Source organism: Sturnira hondurensis, unplaced genomic scaffold (genome assembly GCF_014824575.4).
Source record: "Sturnira hondurensis isolate 20B ecotype Veracruz unplaced genomic scaffold, ASM1482457v3 Scaffold0024333, whole genome shotgun sequence".
Lineage (NCBI taxonomy): Eukaryota > Metazoa > Chordata > Mammalia > Chiroptera > Phyllostomidae > Sturnira > Sturnira hondurensis.
The window spans coordinates 415,652-428,406 of NW_028096964.1; the positions used below are offsets into that span (position 1 = coordinate 415,652).

General features: G+C 40.8%; 1 protein-coding gene and 1 pseudogene across 4 annotated transcripts in view; one reads left to right on the plus strand and one right to left on the minus strand.

Annotated features, from left to right (window-relative positions):
- The window catches only part of ARHGEF7 (Rho guanine nucleotide exchange factor 7), a 129,301-nt gene that overhangs the window by 87,469 nt on the left and 29,077 nt on the right, over positions 1–12,755 (minus strand). The window lies entirely within an intron of this gene.
- Positions 5,436–5,547, plus strand: LOC118981573 (uncharacterized; annotated as a pseudogene).

Genomic DNA, 12,755 nt, shown 5'->3' on the forward strand with positions numbered 1-12,755 from the left:
GGAAAAAGGCAGCCCAACAGACTAGAAACCTATAGACAGTCACATCAGGGGCAATGCGGCCCACCTTACCCTCCCTCCAACCTGCCCACCACGCCCTGTGGAGTTCCTCATCTTTCACACAGAAGTAAAATTGTGTGAAATACAACTAGAAATACAGGTTTCTGGGATATTATTATATTTTTACATATTATTATATTTTATTATATATAAAAAACTCAATAAATACAGGTTTCTGGTATATTATTTAAATTTATTGAAGTAACTACTGAAAAATCAAAAATCACCAAGCAAAGCAATTAGTAAAAACTGGTATAGAGAGGGGTTGTAAGGGATTTGGGAGGCAGGGCAAGTATACTTAATCCTTCCCTTTCACAGAGATCCAAATGAAGGAAGCCACAGGTGGACACAGAAAGTGAATTAGAAGACTTCAGAGGGCTTTATAACTGTTAGCTATCATAAGGATAACAAGAGAAAGTACAAGTACTTTATAAACTACTCAATACTATGCCCATATAACTTTCACCATGCGATACGAAAAGGTCAAGGGAAGTTTGAGTGATCAGAAAGGACAGAACAGTAGACAGTGCTTGACATGAGGCTTGAGGGTAGATGCCGTGAAAACATCCTCATGTGCAGACACTTTGAGAGAGAAAGAAAAACATAAGCTTAAGACCAAATATTTTCATTCTGAACAGGTTTGTTTTTTAAAAAAATTAGGACCCAATACTTTTAAATGCTTCTCTGTGTGACTTCCAGTCCCCAGTATACATGCACTGTGCACTTACTTCAAAAGAAGCACTCAGTGACACCCACTGGCATGGGCACAGCGACACAACATGACAGCTGGCCCCAGCCCGCTTTACCATTTATTGGTCTTAGCTCTACCTTTTAGGGCTGTATTTGAGTCCCTACTGCTGAGCCCGATCTCTATTGACTTTAAAATATATGTATGCTTTCTAAAATTTTTGGCACCTGTCTAGGCTGAGCATTCTCCTTCCTCGCCTAGTATAGTCTCCAACACACTAACACTGCCCCCCAAAGTAAGACGTTATCACATGCCCTAAACAGACCCCAGAATGCCAAAATTCATATTCCCCATCAATTTCTATTTAGGATGATTCATCAAATCCAGTACATTTTGTTGGTTCAACTCAACAAATCAACTTCAGAAGCTGAAAGCCAACCAGAAGAAGTGACAGGCTTGCCCCAGCAGGTGTTTCGTCCATTGTTTTTTCAAGCCTGGTCATCTGAAAGGTCTCTTTCTGTCCCTAAATCCCAACCCCATGTAACTGTCCCTCTCGCAGGCTTAGAAGAACTGCCTGTATCCCAGTTATGTGCATTCATTTTATTTGCTACACAACGCTCTTTAACACGTCCAGCAGAGACATCCTGTGCATCTGTGCATTCCCTCAGGGCAGGGCAGGGCACAGGAGCGTCCTCATAAATCGTGAGGTCTAACATCACCCCAAGAAACACCTCCCTATTCTCCACTAGAATGAAACACAAAGCTGCTCTTCTATATCACATTCTTCAGAACACAATAAATGCTCTGGTCGGGAAAGAGAAAAAAAAAGCCATGTTCTCATCCCATGTGGATGATGCAGCAACCTTCCTAAGAACATTCCCAGTCATGTATGAAATGACCTTCTCCTCTTCCACATGCCAGTTCTTAACTACAATTCAGACAAGTTGTGAAAACCAGGAAGGAGCTAAGTTTTCAGGTCTTGTCTTGGCAAAGACATCTCAAATTTGAAGTTGGGACAACATGAAACTTCTTACTACACACACTTTCAATCCCCTAAACTGCTTTGTCCTAATTCTTCAAACACCTGCAATTAATTGATGTTCTTTAAACTCCTGACCATGATCCATAATTTTAAAAAATGCTTTTTACACTATAACCAGGACACACACACAAAATCCAGCTGTTGTGCAATTTGAATTTTTAATAAATTCACCAACAACAGATAAACAGTTAGCAAATGCAACAAAAATAGAATTCACTCAAGTTTTAAATAAAGTTGTTAATGTTCCATTAGCTCTACTTTCTTTATTCTCCTGGTTATAAATCCTTCGCTATGCTGAATGGCTTTAACTGAGTTATCCACCACATCCAAAGTGATGGGGGATATATAGAAAAGTAAGAGTTTACAATTAAACATCCTAAATCTTAGGTACATTCTACCTCAGTTGCATGATGGAGATTAGTTAACACACTCATTGAGAATTCAAAATACATGAACATTATGGACACTACATTTGTCGAGATCCCTGAAAAGACCAACTGTCTGAGGGTCCCTAATCTTCCCTCCATCCTCTTCCTGTTCACAGAGCTTCCACCAACTGTAATGCCACCACCCCCTTGGTTCAGCTGAGCTTCAATTCTAAATTTAGAAGTTATAGAATCTCTATAAGCCTGATTCAAATACCAACTCTGCACTTAGTAAATGTCACATATAAGGCATATTTCTCAGCCTCTCTAGATCTCAGTTTCTCCTCAGTCTCCTGAGGCCATGTCGCAGCATTGCCCTCACAGCTTCTTACAGCTGCCCTTACAGCTGTATCTACCTTACAGCTGCCCATACAGCTGTATCTACCTTACTGCATCGCCCTGTGGCTGTTCTAGTATTTAGGAGCCACTCAGCAAGCATTTGATATTATTATTAAGTTGCTGGTATGAAGTTTTTAAACTTATTATTACATTTCTAGCTCCTCTGGATTTCTATCACTTCTTTTCATTCATACAATGGAAATGTCCTGTTTGTTCCTTTTTCTTCAATTAACTTTTTTATATTCACATCTGAAGTCCACATGGATAAAACTGAAGTCATGGCTTCAGTGTGAGTCAGAGAACGATCGCTTGCTTGATGATGAAAAGCTCGTACAAAGGTAATACAGAACTCAAAAACAGGTGACTAAATTTACAAAAGTGTTCAGATTCTTGAAAGAAGAGGTAATGTCTTCTCTTCCACATGCCAAAATGCGCCCAACTTTCTAGTTTAGATGCCCAACACCACCCTCAAATGTCCTTTCCTGAACAGAGCCTGAGGTTTCAAAGGCAGTCTCATACCACCTGGCTAACACCATGAGTAACACTAACTCGGGAAGGATGATCAGGGGGTTCTAGGAGCATCAGGTGAAAGGTTTTGGGGGCGTCGCCTACAGAATACATACTAAGTACTAAAGAAAAGGGCATCTTTACAACTGAGAGATGTGGAGAACATCACCTTAGCTAAGTGAGGGAACTCAGCACTGGCAGTACGGAGTGTGTTGACAGGACGCTCGCTCGGATCTGACCCACGGGATTACCAACATCACTTGTGTAGGATTCCTGCATAGAATCAGATCCTATCTAGGCTGTGACACTCTACATAACCACCCCTGTATTCCTCAAAATTGTCGGGCATAAATGATAAAGGTAGAGGAACTCTTCTGGAAATGAAAGAGACTAACAAGACACGACAAACCAAATACAATGCAAGACTCCTTGTTTGGAGCCTATATTAAGAAAAAGAAAGAAAAGCTATAACAGTCACTTGGAGACCACTGCACAAGTGCAAATATGAACTGTATATATGACGTAGCACTTCTAAGGCAATGGAAAAGGTCTTGGGTATGCCAACAGTACCTTGGTTATATAGGAGAATGTTCTCGTTTAAACAATGCGCATACTGAGCATTTAAAGGCAAGCACTGTGTGGCACACCACATTCATGGGTGCCCAACCTTTTGGTGTCTCTGAGCCACACCAGAAGAAGAGTTGTTCTTGGGCCCCACATTAATTACATTGTGACACGTAATCACAAAAAAAAACCTCATAATGTTTTACGAAAATTTTGTGTTGGGCTGCTTTCACTTCACGGCCATCTGGGCTGCATGCAGCCTGCTAGCCACAGGTTGGACACCCCTGGATGGGTAACGAAATACAAATGTGCCCAAACACTCAGAGAACGAAGAGGTGAAAGTGTCTACAGAGCAGCCTAAGTGAAGGTACAGGATGTTTACACTAGCCTTCCAACCTTTCTGTTATTTTTAAATTTTTCAAGGTAAGAAAAAGGGGGAGGGCATGGTATGAGGCTCTCTCTAGCATTCCCTAACCACCCCGATCCCTCTTTTAAGTAGAAAAGCGTTTCACTCATCATCCACAGATCTTTCCTATAAATTAGAAATCAGTTGAACAATTCTGACAGGCTCAATATCACTTCTTCAAGATCTCAATTGCTGCCACATGGATTTCTCTCAAATTCCCACCACAGCTCGGCTGACCTGGTTTTGCCATGAAAAGAATGGAGAAAAGTATACTTTCCTCTCTGCCTTGCCTAAGCTGGGCAGGATTCTTGGCTCTTCAAGCATGGGAGAATCATGTGGTTCCCTCTCCCAGCCTGATCTCTCCTGACCCCACCACACCCTAATTTTAATGATCCAGCTGGCTCAGCTTAAACACCAAACTGATTAAATCAGAAAACTAACCAAGGGGACTCTGGAATCAGTATTTTATTATAGAAGCTCCACACTCTGCAACCCAAGAGGATACTACCCATTCTAACCCCTTAGTCTTCCCTGAAAAGCAAGCTTACACACTCCATTCCTATCAAGGTAGAAAATATCAGTGGTCACAAGAAGTAATATTGTATCACTTCTCAACTCAAGGACCAATCAACTCAAGGACCCAATATAAACTACTATAAATATTCTGGTTAGAAAGTTATTTTTTAAACATAATAAATGCAGACTTCACATCTAAATATAATCTAAAAGGCCCTGGATTTTGTTTTGTAGTTATTTCCAGGAACTTGCCCTCGCTGGCTCCTAGGACTTAAAAGGAATTCTTTGGGGTCACAAACTGCAGGACAAGTACCTGTCAGGAAAAAGAAGGGTGAGAATTTCTCCTTCCTACAAGACCAACTGGGATTTTGCTGATTTGTTTTTAAGTGAAAGTAAGAAAGTGATGACTAAAAGATATTCAAAGAAACCTGTTGTACTAGACTTTGAAAAGGTGAGAAATAGGAAATACAGAAGGGAATGACGTCAAAGGCAAAACACCACACCAACTGACTGGAATTTCCTATGGCCAGAGAAACGGGCAGTCATGCTACCTCAGCATTCTCAAGACCACACATGCATGTGAGTTCCGGATTCTTATGTTCCCACTCACTGCTCATGACTGACATTATTTCATTTTTCACAAGACCTTACTGAAAAGTAAGAACATGAACCCCTGAGAGAGATTTTTCCCCACCAAACTGGCTGGTGTGGCTCAGAGGACTGAGTGTCGGCCTGCAAACTGAGAGATTCCATGTCAGGGCACATGTCTGAGTGGCCAGGTCCCCAGGTACAGAGGTGTGCGAGAGGCAGCTGACTGATGTATCTCTCCCACATCAGTGTTTCCTGCCCTCTCTCTCTTCCTCCCTTCCCCTCTTTCTAAAAATAAATACAATCTCTTCTCAGCCTTTTGGCTAAGATCAACTGTAGTATCTGTTCTTATCTGTTTAAAAATAAATACACAAAATCTTTTTTAAAAAATTTTCCCACCAATTGGCCAACACTGAACATCCTTGTTCAATTGTGAAATGAAAAATACATGTGTGACCTAAGAATATTCAAAATAAGGCATGTTTCATACACATAAAAAACACACTTTCCCCTACTCTGGGCCAATGATGATGCATCTGAGGCTAGTGAGAGGCCTTCCCATCAATACCCGTACATGGCCGGCCCAGAAAGGCCAGCAGAGAGCAGCAGCAGCAGCAGCAGCGCCTGCAGTGACAGCGGGAAGCACACCACTGGCTCTAAGAGTCTAGCACAGCCCCGCCCCACCCTCAGCAAGCATGGCCCTCCTTACACTCCACACACATGCAGAATGTATATCTAACACTGACACATCTTACATTGATCAGATGCCTCTACCTGAGCCAAAACCAACAGGCTATGACTAGTTTGTAACAGGAGAAAAAGATTCTGGGCCCCTTCCAGCGTGGAGACAAAAGGTTGATAATAGAGGCACAGGTGGAGTTCTTCAACACACAGGCCTCCCCTCCTCCAGATTCTCCTACAGCCTCCCACAGGGGGAACTACAGAAATGTCCTGTCCACGTGTAAGGAATCCAAGAAAGCTCCGGGCACTTTGTGGTACATCACCCCCAGTGGAGGGGCAAAACGCTGCACAGAGCTTCTGTTCCACAGCTGCTCTCTATGGGACATCCTCAGCTTCTCTTATACCAGATCTATAGAAATTTGTCAAATCCAGTTTTTAACCAGGCTCAAGGTCCTTCCTGATCTTAAAACTCTAGGATGCTAAAACCAGAACTGCCAGGCCCCCAGGCTGCCTCCTGCTGTGCTCTGCAAAAGGTAAGCCATCACCTAAGAAGATCCAGGACCCATAACAATGCCTCAGCTATGGTCAGGCTGCACAGCAGGGCTAGCCTCTCAAGCGACCCTAGTTTATCCTGATCAGCAGACAGCTACTTCATAAAATGAGGGGAAATGAGCTACCTTTTCAGTTTTACTTTAGTTAGAAGTAGTTCATGAAGCAAGGCCCTGAAAGAATAAAAGAAAAATTTAAGGAGTAATGATAAAAAGGAAAAAATGTGAATGGGGAAGTGGGGGGGGGGCCTAAATTGGGAGAGAACAGACAGGACTCTACAGAATGCTAAGCCCCTCTAACCAATGGTCTGGATGGGGCACCCCGTAGGGTTTTTACCAATTGAACAAATACCCACTTGGTGCCTGTGAAGTGAGAGACACCAGAAACCTGAATAGTAAGCAAAGACACAGAACCTGACCTCAGGGAGCAGACCAGGGAGACACAGGTACAAGTAATGATGCTGTGTTGACAGAGGCAAACAGCAAAAACAGGCTGAAACACCTTGGGAAAACCATGCAGAGAGCCACCTGAAGAAGGGGCTCCTAGCACAGAGACAGGATGGGCACCAGGATCGGCCCCCAGGGTAGATGCAGGAACCGCCCATTTGAACCTGGCCCTACCCCTCAGCTGCTGAATGGCCATGGCTCTGTTCCTAAACCTCTCTTCTAATGTGAAAGTCATTACAAGGTTTAAGCAAGTTCATACAAGTGAAGCCAACAGAACAATGCCTGGTACAGAATACAGGCCACTATTTGTAAAATTAAACAATCAATAAATGCTACTCAGACATCTCAAATAGTCTGACATGCCTGGAACAGAAAGTCCAGAGCACAGGGGAGGGCAGGTAGGAGTGGACCTAGAGAAGTCCCAACCACTATGGCAAGGTCCTGGGCACAACCCTCTGAATGATGGGGATCAAGGACAGGCAGACCCGCAGGACACCCGGCTGGACACCACTTGGGCTATCCCACAGATGGCAGCACTACATGACGAGACACACAGCAGGTGGAATCAATACTAAAGTGAAGACCAAGACTAAGGGCCAAGTGTTAAAAGTTTGCTTCTGGGGTAGGAGAGGGACAGAAACAGTTTCTTTCTAAGCCTTGGAATATGCTACATACACACCTTACTTGAACAAAAGGAAGTTTTCAAATGCAACCTAATGGCATGCCTTTGGCATCCTCTAAATCCTACGCCTCTAGCCCAGAGGTCGTATTTACATAGTAGCAAAATGGCCTCGCTATCATACTACATGGAGTAAGTAATGCCAGTACTTGCTAAATAACTAATCAAGATACGAGTTATACAACTCTTAGGTGATCCTGACTGGCTGCATTGAAACAACTTACAGTGGTTACCCAAGGAGACCTGGCAGGCAGACCTAAGTATGTGTCCTACATCAAGTGCTAAATCAGAATCATGGGCTAGGTCATGTTACTAAACCGGTACCTAGGAGAGGAAGTAGAAGTTTCACTGAATACTACAACCCTGGCTTTGCAGAAACCTTACAAATATCTGGCCTGATGCTCACTCAGCTCTAGCTAAGTCCCCTTCGTGGAGGCACTGGAAGAGTTAGCTGCAAAGTGAGAACGTGCCCTAGGAGCCTCTTCCTGCCCTTTCACCGGAAGTTCCACTGGGGAACACATACTAGCTCCCACTCCCAGCTTCTTATCATCCCAACCCCAGAGGAAGGCTTTCTCAAAAGGGTCCTTAAACAAAACCCTGAGTGTATCCTACCTCCTGTCATTACACAGACAGACAGGTGGAATGGTGACTGCCTAGGGAGCTGGGGCAATTTTTAGTGCACAAAAGATACCATCTTGAGTACCTAGCAGAAGCACTCTCACAGCAGGCATGGATGTGGACTGAGATATGCATCATGTCTTATTCTTGTTCCTCCACCTCCTCTTGCCCAGGATCAGGAATACAGTCTATTAGGCTTACCCAGCCTGCCTGGGCTTTAGCCTTATTAACACAACAGATCAAAGGAACCACCTGCGCCTTTCCCTGTTTACACTTAATTCCAACTTAATCTATTCCTGGGTCTCTTCGGGGTCTTCACGGTTCAGTCCTCTAGTGAGGAGGGACAGTGGAATGTTCTGGATTTTGGGAAGGTGCTAAACTTCCCAGTGCCTTAGTTTTTCTAATCATGGTTTAGGGATAATAACCTAATAGAGTTGCTTAAAAATTAAGTTTAACACACATCCAGAAGAGAGTCCAGGACATAATAAGCACTGAGAAAATGCTGCTTATTCTGGTTATCTATCATATACCTCTAAGAATAATGCCACCAAGCTGAACAACTCCACAATTTACATGATCCAGCACAAAGTGAAAATGCAGAGTTCCTTGTTCAGTGTGTTTTAAGAATTTGAGATCGGGACAGCAGAACATTAAACCAAATGCAGAGCCATGTGTCACTGACTACAAGGGTCACACACCCACAAGGCCAGTCCTGCCACCAGCTGAATTCTCCCGAGAACTTATCTATGATCCTTGCTAGAAGTCAGGCTAACAGTACTGCCTTACAATCATTAAACAGTTCAACTACCTCCACTCCAAGTGGCAGCATGCTTGCAAGAGCCCAGTCTATGGAGCCATGGGATCCAAGTTCAGCTCCTGACTCTCTCTTGTTGGGCTATGACCTGGAACCTCTTAATCATCCAAAGTCTCAATCACCTCATCAGAAAAATGGAGAAAGTACCATCTTCTCTGCAGGATAGTTGGGAGGATTAAAGAAAAGAATATAAATGAAATGCATAGGCACATCATTCATACTCAACAAATGTTAATCCCATTTAATTTCAAAGATGACTGTATTTCTCCAGCCTCTTCACTGATCTATACTTGCACTGCCCAACATGGGACCACTCCCTGTGTGAGCTGTTGAACACTTGAAATGCTGCTAATCCAAAGTGAGATGTGCTGTGAGTGTGACAAATACACACCAGATTTTACAATGTGAAAAAACAAAGAAACAAGCTCATTAATATTTTTCTATTAACTATAGGTTGAAAGAACATCATTATGGGTACAGTGGGTTAAAGAAAATGCATTATTAAAATTAATTTCATGTTTCTTTTCACTTTTTTAATGTGTTATTGAACATTTTAAATTACAAATATGGCTTGCATTCTATTTCTATCAGATAGTGCTGATCTAGACAGACAATGCAGTCTATCTGGATTGCAAAAACACTACACACCCAAAGACCTGAAACTGGAGGCAAGATCTAGTTATCTACACCGAAAAAGCAGCCCAGACACAGAGGTGACTAACTGCTCCCCACAAGACAGTCTGACAAGGAGCTAAGAGATAAGACAGAGTCAACTTTGATACTTTTTGCCAGGAAAAATTAAAATAGAATTATAATGTCTGAGCAGAATTTGGCTTCTTTTGCTTTTAGGTACCTACAAAATATTTACAGAATACCCTTTTCCCCTCTCAAATGACCCTTTTTTAACTTTAACAACAACTTAAAAAGGCAAATTCTGATAAAGGCATAAGCTGATTTCAAAAGTTTATTCAGTAAGTCAATCAATAAACACTATTGTCATTACCTACTATTTCCAGCTTACCACCTAATCAATAACGCAGGAGATGACTAGCTAAGAAGAAAGACTGCTATGTGGCCTTATAAAATGCAAAGCTGCAGTAAACAGTTTAACTATTGTCTGAATCCAGGATGAAGGTAGCACTTGGGTGGGGTATTCCATTCCTAGAGAAAACACTATAGATACACTTTTATCTTTATTCAAATTAATTCTTAAGCCTGCATCAACAAGTTTTGAGCTTCCACATAAGCATACATTAATTATTTTAATAGTATTTTAAAATATTCTTTTGGATGACATCTCAATCCAAACCTTCGCTAAAAATCTAGAAGAGAATTGAGCATTAGGGCAAAGAAGTATCATAAATAAGCTTGTCCTTTGGGAAAACACACATAAGATGAGTGTTTTAGAAATACAAAAGCCAATTTCTCTCCCAAAACCTCACTCTCACTCACTAAATCAGCCCAGTTGATCACAGTGCTGGAGAGCCCACCTGAATGAATACCTTTCCATACTCTGAGCAGTTACTCGTGAGAAAGCGGAAGGTAACTGCAAATGTCTGAGGTTTTCAACTTACATTTCCCACTCTAGCAGCTTTTCTTTCACATCCCAGAAGTCCAGTGCGGGGAAACCTTGAGTACCTCACTCTGCCTTAGTCTACCGTGTACCTAGGAATAGGGCACTGTCAACAATACAAGAAAAGCCAAACTGTTTATCGAAAGAGGTTTTCCTCTTCCTAGGTGAAAGAGAAAAGGAACAGCACAAGCAGTCCCAGGACTGGAACGGAGCAACACTGCTCCTGGGCAAAGGCGAAGTGGTAAAACCGTCTCTGGAGAAAACTGGGCCGTGGGGTGTTCAAAACCTTTAAAAGCCCCTACCTTTGACCTACCAGTGCCCCATCAGGAAATTTCTACTAAAAACATAATAAACAATGAAGGATTTTGTTCAGAAATGTTTGTCACACAGGTCAATGCTCACAATAGTGAAAACTTAGAAATAACTTCTATATCCAAAAATGGGAATTACCACTAGGAACTTAGGCACTCTTTAAAAGTAAGTAAACAGATATTTAACATGAGGGAACAGTCACACTATATTAATTCAAAGCATGTTACAAAGCATTATGTATACTATGATATCATGAATATTTTAAAAGTATACTTACCTATGTACAAAAGGGGAAAAAAGACTGAAAATATATATAGTAATTTTAACACTATCTCTAGATGTAACACTAAACTTTTTTCCTTTTTTTCTTACATTTCTCTATTTCTTGAATTTTATACAATGAATATGGATTACTGAGTAAAAATTTTGTAAAAAAATACACAACAATGTGGTTCAAACTACCCCCAAAAACGATTACAATAATAGCTACTACCTATTTAGCAACTAAAACACAAGGCACTGTTCTAACAATAAATGCAAACTGTACAATATTCCTTCAAAATTAAAATTCCTTTCATGATCAGAACAACTCGTTGGAGCATAATACCTGATTTTCCACAGGTAGTTAAAATGGGTATGCATTAAAACAACAGAAAAAGTAATTACAATGTTCACTTCCTCTTTTCCTTAAAAAAAATCTTAGCATAGTTTAAAACAGTGGCAAATAAGAAAATACATACACCAAAATTAGAGAGCCTGTTACAAAGAAGTCAGTCTAGCCAAATCCCTGGAAAAAAACACTTTGATACTTATAACTATAAAACAAAAAACAATCTAGAATACAAGCTATCAGTTTTAAGTTTTGTGTTTATAATTTCAAAAGGTTTCCTGTCAGTCTTCCAAAATTTTATAAAAATGTGTAAAATCTAGAATGCATTTCAAAAGTGCCAAGGCCCCTTCCCCATTCACTTTCTTTCTCCATACATTTTTTTTTAAATCACTGGGAAATTGCTGCACTGTGGTACAAGTGCAAGGCCATCTTCTAAGGAACAGACCTGTCCCTTCACACCACAGATGAGAACAAGCCTGGAAGCCCAAACTGGGTCCACACAAACTCCTTTTTTAGAGTAACTTCATAAAAATCAGAGTGACAATTTAAAAGGTTTTTGATGTGCCATTTTTTAAAATTTTTATTATCTACAATGTAATCAGGCGTTTTAAGGGTGACTTACAACAGACCTTGATAGAATGCTAACGAAATATGTCTCTATTTGAAGTTTAACAGATATCATATTTAGTCTTTAAAAACAGCACAAATTTCCCTTTAGCTTAAAAAAACTGCTATCAACTCAACTTCAAGTTCATCAATCAATTATTGAAGGTCTACTATGTGTCAAGCATTGTTCTAGATGCTTGGGATATGTCAGTTAAACTCTTTTCTAAAACATCTTTTAAAAAGAGTTTATTTAAACTCTTAATTCTTTTTAAAAAGTCACTATATGACATTTCAAAAGCAACCTCTGGAAAACTAAGGATTTTTTTTAATTTCCTTAAAAGTCTTATACTGAAGTTGTCAGATTATAATCTTATGTGCAAACTGAGTTCCAAATTTAATATAAATGAACAAGTCATTAATTTGAAAAGGATAATAAAACCCCACAACAAAGGTTAAGAAAAAGCAAAAATTTCTACAAGCAAAGCATATTACCACAGCCCAATAAGGAAGTTCAATGATAAAACAACAAATCCCATGGAGCAGAGGATAAGGCCCTGTCTGAAATCTCGTCTCCCCTCCTAGACAGCCCTGCAGCCTTTGGAGTCTCCACCAGGCAGTCTCACTTCTCTGAACATGATTTCCTTACAGACATCATATCCTACCCTCAATAAAATACCTGTTTTCAATCACCCATAAAAGCAGTTATATTCATCTCCATGAATTCCTACGTGTCAA